General features: G+C 40.9%; 1 protein-coding gene across 1 annotated transcript in view; it reads left to right on the forward strand.

Annotated features, from left to right (window-relative positions):
• The first annotated feature begins 1,345 nt into the window (after positions 1–1,345).
• The window catches only part of PRELP (proline and arginine rich end leucine rich repeat protein), a 30,233-nt gene continuing 19,084 nt past the window's right edge, over positions 1,346–12,494 (forward strand). Inside the window, exon 1 of the mRNA XM_074222416.1 lies at positions 1,346–1,492. The gene's annotated coding sequence lies outside the window, so the exon portion shown is untranslated. The remainder of the gene's footprint in view (positions 1,493–12,494) is intronic.

Here is a 12,494-nt window from a genome sequence, read left to right on the forward strand (position 1 = left end):
ATAGAGCACTGGCCCTGGAGTCAGGAGTACCTGAGTTCAAATCCGACCTTAGACACTTAATAATTACCTAGCCGTGTGGCCTTGGGCAAGTCACTTAACCCCATTTGCCTTGCAAAACAAAAACAAAAACAAACACATTGAGCTATAGGGGGAAGGGGAGTGTGGGGTGGCTCATGAAATGGCTTTAAGTAGATGTTGACCCTATAAAGAGGAATTGGTCTAGATGATCTCTAAGGTACTTCTAGCACTAGGATTCTAGGTTTCTATGAATGGAGAAGATGACATAGGTCCTGGAGTTAACAAAGGGTGGTCAGAGTCTCATTTAGGGAATTTCCATGGTGGTGGTATTCATTCAGCAATTAAATTTTGTATAGGTGACTTAGTAGATGCAAAACTGGCCTTGGAATAATAAAGACCCAAATTCAAATCTGACCCCTAACACTTGACACTTATTAGCTGTGTGACTTTGGGCAAGTCACTTAACCCTGACTGCTTCGAATCCAGACCACCCATTCTGATTCATATCTGGCCACTAGACCCAGATGACTCCAGAGGAGAACATGAGGCTGGTGACTTAGCAAGCCTCCCTTCATTCAGATCTAATTCACTTGTTTACCATGGCATCACCTCCCTGATGTCATGGTCTTTGAGAACAAAGGGCAGACATCATCATCATCATCAAATTTTATGTGGGTTTGAAATGGGATAAACGTGCAGAAACTTTGTTCACAGAGAACATTCATCAACATTCACTTGGACTCCAAGAGAAGGAGTTAAAAATTGGAGGCTACCCTTGTTCTTGCTGTATGACCTCAGAGAATCTCCCTCTGTCAAATGGTCTGATGTCAGTTTATTTGGTCTATCCTGTCACCTCTTCAAGGACATAATAGCAACTGCCATCCCTTTTCAGAGGACACTTGAAAATCTCGGTTGTCTTGGGCTTCCCAAAAGAGAAGTCATTTTTTGAATCAAAATTAGTTTGGCTGAGGACCCAGCTGTCCTATTAATGCTCCTGCCCAGCCTATGGGTGAGGTTTCTTTGCATGCTTCTTTCTTTTAGTAATTCAGTTTGTTTTCAAAACATGGACCATGTAGAGTTTCTCTAGAACCGACTGCAGCAGAAGGAAATGTTATTAAATTTGAGTCCGTTAGAAGGCATGATGTGTGAGGATTAATTCTTTGGGAGTTTTGGCTGCCAAATAAAGACTTTATTGTTGTCATTCCCCCCATTTCCTAGATCCCTCCCTCCCTCCCTTCTTCCATCCTTCCCTCCCTCTCTCCTTCCCTCCCTCCCTCCCTTCTTCCCACCCCCCTCCCCTCCCCAATAGAATCTAGAGGAATAGAAACAGGGCAAACACTCGCAGAGATCAGACCTTTGAGCAATCAGACTCACAGCTCCAAAGCTCCGCTGAAGGGTGGGGGAGGCAGAGGAGGAGAGAGAAACCTTCCTGGGAGTTGTACACAGAGCTAAGAGGAAGGGCGGGTGTACTAAGGTAAGGTCCAACAGGTGGGGGGAAAGGGAACAAGATATGGATCATCCTCTCCTCTAGCAAATTTCTTCTTGATCTTTCCAACTTGCTAACCCAAGCTGATCCAATCTCTCTCCCCTCTTTTCTCCTCCCTGCTTCCTCCTTTCCATCTTGCCTTCATCCCTTCTTGCTTTTATCTTTCCTTCTCTCTCTTAATCCAAAGTTCAGTTTCCCCTCATCCCCACTTCCCAGTATTCTTCCCCCTCTTTTTTTCTCCCTTCTCCTCACCTTCTAACCAGCGGTTTGTTTGTTTCAAATGTAAAACTTTCTTGGCACAGATGTTTTCTGTGGAACTCAGGACTCCCTGCAATATTTTACAGTTCAGGTGTTTCCATAGAAACATGGCTAGAGAGTTTGCTTCCCCACACCTTTCACATATTATCATTCTCTCTCTCTGACTCTCTCTGTGTCTCTGTGTCTCTGTGTCTCTCTGTGTGTGTCTCTCTCTGTGTTTCTCTCTCTGTGTCTCTGTCTCTCTCTGTCTCTCTCTCTCTCTCTCACACACACACACACAAACACACACACACACACACACAGTCTCTCTCACTCCAGTACACACACACACACACACACACACACACACACACACACACACACACACTCCCTGCCTCCTAAGCTGTAAAAGCAAAAGAAAGAGGGGGAGAGAACCTTCCCACTGAAACTTCAGGATGGAGAAAAAAGTGGGGGAGTCTTAAGGCTAGACTGCCTTGTGAGATGAGCAGAGTGTCTTATTAGCAAGGGGGAACTGTGAACCTTCCCAATTTCTGGCAATCAGACTTGACTTTACCTGCTTCTCTTCTCCCAACCACTTTTTTTCCGTCAGAAAAGAAAGTGGTATGAATTCCTAGGCATGGCTCTCTTCTGATTTCCTTTATTTCCAGTTCAGAGGAGGAATTAACTTTTTCTTGCCTGGTAACCAGAAAAAGCAGTATTTTACTACCACCCAGTCCACATCCACTCTCGTTTTTTGACTTCTCTTCTGGTCAAGGTCAGTGAGAAATTCTCAAGGCAGAGAAATAAGAGGCCAGGCAGAGAGGGGAGAAACTGACTGTGGAATAAGTTCCTGAGGAAGAAACTTCCCTAAAAAAGAGACTCCCCTCTCCCCCAACTTCATTAGAATCATAGTTTCATGGATTTATCAGGGATTTCAGAGATCACATAGTCATCTGGAAGGGACCCAACAGACCATCTAATCCAACCCCCTCATTTAGAGGTGAGGAAACATTGAGGCACAATACAGAGGCACATTGAGAGGAGATGCTGATCACTTTCTAGGTGAGAAAATTCAGACCAAGGTCACCTAGTCAGAGCAACTCATATTAGAAATGAGATTGGAACCCAGGTTCCCTGAATCTGAATACAGTGCTTTGAAAATGATAGATAATAGTTACACATTTTCTTAAACTTTTAGAGGTTGGTTCTAATAAGGAATCTTCAATGGGGCTCCTTTGAGAAGGAATCAGAGTAGGCAACCCCTCAGAATGGGGCTCAGTTCCATTCTTTGAGAGGAGAGAAGAATTGATTCCATGGTTGGTGGGCTGCAGCTAGAGGGGGAATTGCCCCCCCCCACTTCATTGCCCACTTTCACTTAGGCAGGCATTGACAGCTAGTTGCTTCGGCATAATAAACAAGGCAGCCCTCCTAATTTAGCTCCAAAGAACTTATTTTTCCTCACACCTGTCAATCTTCCATCCCTCAGTTCCCCAGGGGATTGAGAACACAGTGCTCCCATCATTTCCCCTCTAGTTTCACCCCTGCTGTTACACAGCCGCACAGAGGGTCCTTGTAATCTACAGATGGTGGTGTATTGGGCACCATATCTTTAGCATTCATGACATGTTTATGCCCACGGAAGTGACCAAGGGAATCTAACCACACTATGGCACACGGGAGGGTGGGAGTGGGGGAGGGGAAGAACCCCTCTACCATTCCTTAAAAAGAACAATAAAATGTTATCTAATGTACCTATGATAGCAGGGATCAGAGAAGGGGTGCTCTGGCAAAAAAAAATAGGTTGGGAAGGACTTCAAAGGAGCTTTGCATTTATTCTTTTGCTACAGGGTAGGATTGTCCTTTAAACATTAATAGTCTACAAGAAATGTATTAGACTAGGAGACAGAAAATCTAATTTCTCATCCTACCTTAGCTATGTGATCTTAGGTATGTTCTGAACATTTTTGATCCTCTGGGTCCTGATGGGTAAACTGAGACTAATGAAGCCCTACCTCCCTGGCTGTCATAAGGATCAAATGAGACCATTTATGAAAGTACTTTGAAAGTTGTAAAGTAATGGAGCACTGGTCCTGGAGTCAGGAGGATCTGAAATCAGACACTTAATCCTGCCTCAGAGACTTGATATTTATTTAACTGTGTGACCTTGGACAAGTAATTTAACCACATTGCCTTGCAAAAAAACAAACAAAAGAAAAAGAAAACTATAAGGTGTGGTGCTGATGTAACAGCTTGTTATTACTCCTAAAATGGCTAGATCATAATAATAAGAGAAAAAGAATTCAAGGAATTAGTGCTTTGGAATCTTTTGTCAAATTCTTCTTAGTTTTCACAATTTCTTCTGCAACCTTGAGGGTTGGGGAGATGGAAAGCCAGAACAGAGGAAGTTTTGAGAAGTGGTTCCTTCTTAGGAGCAGCTTGAACCAGGGGGGTATTATCAAAGATATTAAAGATAACCCATAGAAAGATATTTGGTGGCTGAGTGCTCAGATGGCCATTTCCAAAACTTCTCCCCGTCTCCCCAATCTCTTCACATGAAAATCTTGCTTTTGGTCCTATGCCACTGCTCTTAAGCAAACTCAATCCTGTTTACAATTGTCTCTGGCAGACTCAGAAGAGAAAGAGAAAGTCTCTCCAGAGTCATGTGTATTTATGTAGAATATTTTCCTCTGTAACACAAATTCAGGGTTTTAATCTCATTTGAGTCACAGCAACTGGGGTGAGTAGGAGAAGGATTATTAACCCCATTTTTTAAAAACATTGATGAAGCTACAAAAACTCCAGGAGGTGAATTAATTTGCCTAACAGATTATAGACTGGCAAAATTTTGAATTTGAAACAAGTATCAGAAACCCTGAAGTCTAACTCTTAATTTTCAGAATGATAAACTGAACCCAGAAAGGGGAAATGATTTGCCCAGGGTCATATAACTGCCTAATGGTAGTATTAAAATTGGAACCCAAGCCTCATACTGACCAGGATAATAGTCTTTTCATTGTACCATACCACTTTGTTTAGTTGGAGCTAAGTATTTCCAATCCAATTTAATAAGCCACTCATCAAAACACCACAATGGGCAATACACTATGCTGAGGATACAAAGAGGGAAAACAGAAAATAAGCATTTATTATGCACTTACTGTTATCTCATTTGATCCTGGCAAAAATCCTGGGCAATGCATACTACTATTATTCTTATTTTATAGTCAAGAAACCAAGGCAAACAAAGATGAAGTGGCTTGCCTAGGGTTCACAATTAGTGAGTGCTTGAGGTCAAATTTGAAATTTCCTGACTCCAAAAAGACAAAATGAAAAAATTGATCCCTGCCCTCAAATGTTTGACATTCTATAGGATTAGGTTTAGATTCACTTGGATTTATTTTATCAGTGGAGTGATAGCAAAGTCACATTAAAAAACAGGTCATATTTACTTTAGCCTCCCTACCAGATCCTTCTTCACTCTTCCAGTTCTGGGCAGCTAGATAATGCCAGCCCTGTAGTCAGGAAGGCCTGAGTTCAAATTGACCTAAGATGCTAGCTGTGTGATCCTGGGCCAGTTGTTTAACCCTATTTCTCTCAATTGCTCAACTATAAAACAAGTTGGAGAAGGAAATGTCAAACTACTTTAGTATCTCTGCCCCCAAAAAACTCCTAATAAGACTTGGAGAATCAGACTGAAACAATTGTAAGTCATCTTTGCTCTTCCTGGATCAAGCTGCTCCTAAGAAGGAACCACTCCTCAAAGACTTACCCCTTTCTATCTTCTCATCACACCAGAATTCAAGGCTACAGAAGAGATTGTGATAAAGGCAAAGATGGTATATTCACCAAATGTACAAATGACACAAAAGTGGGTGGGATAGCTAACCCATTAGATGAAGCAATCCAAAGAATCTTGATAGACTAGAGCCCTGATGATGAAATTCAAAAGAAGGGAATGTAGAATCTTACACTTGGGTGCAAAGAATCAGTTTCACAAGTATAAGGTAGGGAAGGCATAGGTGGACAGAAGATTTCATCTAGGGGACTGTATTCAGTTCTGGGTCACATCATTTAAGGAGAACACTTATTAAGCTAGAGAGATGATTGCCTGTTTATATGTAATAGGATTCTTTTGTAGGGGCTTTAGGGATTGAAATTAGATGGCCACTAAATTCCCTTCCAAATCTTAAATTCTGTAGTCTTTTGATTGGGCTGTGGGATAATGAAGGTGGGGGACATTGCTGCTGGAGGCGGATTGCCATAAGCTGACTAAAGAATTACTTCAGAGATAGGCAATAAATAAACCTGTCCATCTTGCTGGCTATTCTTCCTCATGGCTACTTTAGAAAAGAGGGTAAAAGGACCAGGGTGGATCTTTATATTTGGGGGTAATTAGGCTTGGAATAGAGAAGCTTGGACTGAAAAGAGAGGCAAAAGGTCATTTGGATCTCCTTTGGGGCAGGGTCTCTGGATGGAGAGATGTTGGCCATTCTCCACTTGAGAAGAGCTGGGTGTGTTAAGCAATTTGTTGTAGACAAATTCTAACTTGACAGTGATTTATGTTTAGACATGTGAATAAGCAACATGGAATAAAGATAGCCTTAACCTCAACTCTAATCTCAGTTTCAACTGCCCACCCTGGATCCAAACCCAGTCTGGATTCCAATACTAATACCAGCCTCAACATTAACTCAAACCATCACTTCAACCCTAATGCCAAAAGCAAGGTCAAATCTCAGTCCCAACCTAAAGCCCACTCAACTAAAGTCCAAAAGTTTACAATGATGTACAATTTGTAGAAGTGTTTCCTTGGGCAAGTCATTTCCTCTAAGCTCCCAATTTCTATGATTCTTTGATTCTATGATACATCAGCATTAAGAAAATTGGGGTCCAGACAAACATAAGTGTTGGGATTTGGCCTCAAACTGTAGTTTTTTGACTTCAAGATCACTGTTATTCCCATCATGCTACCATCAAAACAAATAAGCCCAACCTTAATCTCAAACCCATCACAAAGCTTAATTCAAACCTGGTCACCCTAGCCCTATCCTAAAGTGAAAGATTTGGGATTTGGGATCTGTCTAAAGGGAAGGGATTTTTATCAAGCACCTAATATGTGTTAAGAACTTTGCTAAGTATTCACAAACATTATTTCATCTGACCTTTGAAACAACCCTGAGAGCTAGGTGATGCTTTTATTATTGCTATTTTACAGATGAGGAAACTGAGGCAGGGACTAAGTAACTTTCCCAGAGTCACAGTTAAGTATTTGAAGTCATATTTTAACTCAGATTTTTTCACCTATAGAACCAGTGCCCTAACCACTCTGCAACCAGCTGCCTAGTTGGAGTTAAGTTTGAAAGATTTCTCTACAAACTTCTTTTATGGGGTTAGTATGAACTCTGGAGGTACCCTTTCTTTCTACAAATGTCCACTCAGTATTTATTCTCAAGGAGTTCATGATCAGATTGAATGTTTACAAACAGAAATATGTAATAGTGAGTAGAATATGACAGGGGCAAAGAAGACAGATGAAGTAGGTAGAAATTTTGAGGAGGTAGAGGTGATTTTTCAGCTCAGGCGGGGGTTCTTTACTCAGGTATCACAGATACATTTCAGGGGGATCCATAACCTTAGATGAAAAAAATCTACAGCTTTATTACCCATTAATCTTTAATGGAAATTTAGCATTTCCTTCAGTTATAATGTAGACAGCAAATATCATTCTGAGCAGTCCATGGACTTCATAGGTCATGGAACACAACAAACCATGTATTTGTTGATTTACCCAAAGAAAATTAAGATTTCCTGAGCAAGGGAAACAGGGAACATTTCATAATGGAGGTGACATTGAATTGAGCATCAAAAGAAGATTTCAATAAATGGAGATTAGGGAGTATGTTCCAGGTAAGGAGAATTGTTTGCACAGAGGCAGAGGTAGAAGAATGAAAGAGGAGACAAAGGGACAGCTGACAGTTAGTTTGGCTGCATCATACATCATGTGAAGGGGGAAAATGTAAAATAAGACTGAGAATCAAGTCCAGCCAAGAAGCATTTGTAAAGTATTTACAACGTAACAGACCCTGTCAAGTCCTGGGAGTACAAATATCAGAAGAAATAGATATAGTTCCTGCCCTCAAAAACCTTACATTCTGAAGGATGAAGACCACATGTTAAAAGGGGGAAGGCTGAGGGAGGGTAGGGGAAGCACAGAAAGCAACCAGAATAGGGTATGGTTTGCTGGAAGGTGTTTACTCAATCAGTTATGTCTGACTCTTCATGACCCTATATAGGATTTTAATGGCAAATGATTTGGGGGTGGTTTGCCATTTCCTTCTGCAATTCATTTTACAGTTGAAGAAACTGAGGCAAACAGGCTTAAGTGATTTGCCTAGGATAACACAGCTTATAAGTGTCTGAAGCTAGATTTGAATTCTATCTATTTATGCCATCTAGGTGACCCATGTCCTATTCTTCATGACTGCATTTGGGGGTTTTCATGGCAAATGATACTAGAGTGGTTTGCCATTTCCTTCCATAGTTCATTTACAGATGAGGTACTGAGGCAAACAGGGTTAAGTTGCCCAGGATTACATAGCTATTAAATGGCTGAAGCTAGATTTGAACTCAGGTCTACCTTTTAGAAAAATTATTTTATTTTTCCAATTACATGCAAAGGTAGGTTTCAACATTCATCCATTTGCAAGTTTCTGAGTTCCACATTTTACTACCACCCTCTCCCTCCCCTTTCCCCATGGTGGCAAACAGTCTAGTAAAAGTTGCACATGTACAATTGTGTTTAGCATATTTAAATATTAGTTTTGATGTGAAAGGGGAATTAGAACTAAGGCAGGGGGGAATCATGAGTAAGAAAGAAAAAACATAAAAGAAGTTTTAAAAGCAAACATAATATACTTTATTTTGTATTCAGATTCCATAGCTTTTTTCCTCTGTATGTGGATAGTATTTTCCTTAACAGATCTCTCTCAGGGTTGTCCTTGATCTCTAAACTGCTGAGAGGAACTTCATCCATCAAAGTTGATCATATCACAATGATTTTGTTAATGTTAATGTTTTCTTGGTTCTGCCCACTTCACTCAGCATCAACTCATGCAAATCTTTCCATACTTTTCTATAGTCCAATGGCTCATTATTTCTTACAGAACAATGGTATTCTTTCATATGCCATAACTTGCTTAATTGTCCATTGAGGGGCATCCCCAAAATTTCAAATTCTTGACCACTACAAAAAGAACTATTTTTTTCCCTTTTTAACTCAGGTCTTCCAAACCACAGGGCTGATACATTTTCTACCTAGCTGCCCTTGGATCCCTGGTTTGCCTGGAAACTCTCCTTAAATGGAGTTTCTGGGAGTGGTCATCCAACCTGAGAGGGAGTCATAGAGGAAGAAGATATTTCTAAAGCACAGAAAAGAAGGTAGGAAGCATACTGAAGGAAGTTCTCATAGGCAATATGGAACCATCGAGGATCTTTTAGTAGTTAATGGAGTGCAGGGTCAGGTTGATTTGGACAATAAATACTCTATTAAACTATAAGATACTCCACTGAAATCTTTCTCTTCCTTAAAGGTTCAACTCAAATTCTACCTATTTCATGAAACCTGCTCTGATCACCCCAGCTAAAAGTAGATATTTTTCTCCTTAATTTTCCTAAAGCGGGGGGGGGGGGGCTGGGAGGAGGGCAGCTAGGTGGCACATAGCCCAGGATTCAGGAAGATCTGAGTTCAAATTTGACCTCAGACATTTAATAATAATAATAATTACTTTGCTTGTGACCTTGGACAAGTCACTTGACCCCCCATTACCTTGCAAAACCAAAACCAAACCAAAAAAAGCCCACCAAATTTTCCTAAAGTGCTTGGTCTGTTTTACTTCTACACTTATTATTACATATTTGTCCTATCCCCACCAGTATCCTAAGTCCTCATTACATTTTAAGCCCCTAGGGGGGCAGGAGTTGTGCTATTTTTATAATCTATACCTAACACAGTTCCTAACTTTTAAAATGTTGATTAAAGTGAATTAGGAGAATGAAAGCAGCTATAAAAATGCTAAATGAAAATACACACACACACACACACACACACACACACACACACACACAGACACCCCAATGCTTAGTGAATTGGATCTGATTAAAAAACACTACAACAGGCAGTCAACAACCATCTGGCACTTAGGGTGTGCAGAGCTCTATAAGAAACACAGAGTGGGGCAGCAAGAAAAAAAAAGACATGCTCATGGTCTCCAAAACTCATCCTTTGGACCAGTGACCAGTAACCTTTTTTGCATGGATCAAACTCTTGGGCATTCTGGTGAAATCTACCTTTTCAGAGTAATGTTTATATGAATGGGATTGAATGAATAGGATTAGAAATAAAATAAATTTTATTGATATAGACATGTGCTTTGCCCCCCATCCAAGTTCACAGACCCTTTGAAGGCTATCCATGAATCCAAAGCTAAGAAGCTTTGATCAGGAAATACAACTAGGGGCTTTTAGACCTAGGGCAAAGGCTTCTGGTCATCAGGGATGCTCCCTCCCCATTGCCTCCTCTACAAAGACTCCAGATCTGAGGCTTATGACATTAAACTGCTATTACCTCAGCAATGTCTGTACTGTCAAATATTCCCCTTCCAGAGCTGAGTTAGGGGAGGAAGGGGCTGTGACCTGTCAGAGAAGCCTCAGCAGGGAGCAGCTTGTCCTGAGTAAAATCAACAGAAATAATGGGGCCTGAAGGGATGGGAGAAGGAGAAAGGATAAGCTCTTCAGTTCCTGTGGTTAAGAGCAGCTTTCCCCTCTGTGAAGCATCAAATTAGCTTAGGGGGGGATTTAGGAACCCCTGAAATATGGGGGTGAGACAGAAGGAGAAGAATAATAGAAGAATAAAGAAAGGGCCCCAGGCAGGGAAAATCTGGGGCACTATCCAAATATCCTAGAGGCTGGCCAAAGTCTGGTGATCTTGATCAAGAGATAGCTAGGATGCCATAGGACTGAAATAAAGGCTTTGAAGAATCAAGCTGCCATGTAAGGACTGGTTAAAGATCAGCGGTGAGAAGACTTGTGAAACACAAAGATTTCAAGGGGTATGCTATGGAAGAAAGCAAGCAGAAGTAGAATAAATGGAGAGAAGGTTGCAGAGGTTGATTTCCCCCAACATAACAAGGGGAGCTCTCCAAAAGTGAAATGTGCCGGCTTGGCAGACTGTGGGTTTCCATTTTCCATTCAGGGCCTCTTTTGAATCTTTTGAAACAGAGGATGACTGAATGCTTTTTGGAGTGTAATTAGAATTCTTCTTTAGGACTGAGTTAGATCTATTGAGGTCTCGTCCAACTTTGGAGATTCTAGATTTATGTAAGTGGGTCCAATAGTTCAGTAGCACCGGACTGTGGGCCAGTAATGGAAAGAGCAATAACAACCTCCTCCAGATTGGTGTCTGGGTTTGGGGGAAATGCTGGCCCCCTCTCTGCCTCAGAGCTGAGATGAAGAGGTGTTGGGGAAGAAGGGTATCCCAGAAAGGTTAAAAGATTATCCAGCTTAGAAACAGGAATATTGACTTTGAATAAGGCAGCAATTTACAAAGAATTGTGGGTTCAGGATTATCGATTTGGAGTTGGAAGGGGCTTTCAAAGCCATTATGTCTGGCCCCCTCATTTTACAGGTGAGAGAGGCATAGAGAGGTTATGTGATTTGCCCAGGATCCCATAGCTATGGACACAGTTTGGATCTGGTTTTTCTGATTCTAAGTTCAGGGTCCTACGAACCAAAAATATTAAACTCTCAACCTTTTTGTGAAATGGGCTCCTTTGGAAGTCTGGTAAAACCTATGAATAACTTCTCACAATAATATTTTTAAATGCATAAAAATTGTACATGGAATTACAAAGGAAACCAATTGTATTGAAATGAAATTATTCAAATTTTTTAAAGCAAGGTAAAAACCTATATTAAAGCAAACTTTAGCCACATTAATCCTACCATTTCCTTTATATTACAAAAATGGAAACTGATATGCAGAGAGAGAAAATCATTTGTCCAAGGTCACAAGGCCACAAGTGGACCTGGGATTCCCCTCTCACTTTCCATCCTTCCCACCCCATTAGGACTGGTCAGATGTTGAGAGGGTGGTAGAACTGGAGGGGAACTTTGAGACTTTCAGAGATGAAATGACAGATCCAAGGTCACAAAGCTGGTTACTTCTAGAGGGAGACAAGAATTCTAAGGTTTCTTGATTCTCAGTCCATTGCTTTCCTTACTATTTCATTTAAGAGTTCCGGATCTGGGGCTGCTAGGTGGTGCAGTGGATAGAACACTGGCCCTGGAGTCAGGAGGACCTGAGTTCAAATGTGACTTCAGACACTTAATAATTACCTAGCTGTGTGGCTTTAGGCAAGCCACTTAACCCCATTTGCCTTGCAAAAACCTAAAAAAAAAAAGAGTTCCAGAACCTCAAGGTACCATCACTAATCCTCTCTTCCAAGTTTCATCTGTCACTGTCAGTTCAATTACATAAAACTGAACAAATGTCTGTATGTTTTGCCATCGTTAGAATTATAACAATAATTGACATTTGAATAGTGTTTTAAAATTTACAGAAAACCTTATTTGCATTTATCTATTGACATTTAACATAGCAGCTATGAGGTCAATACTATAAGGGCTCATGGAAGACTGATTCAGAGGTAGAAAGGACTTCCAAAATGATCTAGTTTAAGCTCTTCCTGGCAAGGGA

This window comes from Macrotis lagotis, chromosome 2 (genome assembly GCF_037893015.1).
Source record: "Macrotis lagotis isolate mMagLag1 chromosome 2, bilby.v1.9.chrom.fasta, whole genome shotgun sequence".
Taxonomy (NCBI): domain Eukaryota; kingdom Metazoa; phylum Chordata; class Mammalia; order Peramelemorphia; family Peramelidae; genus Macrotis; species Macrotis lagotis.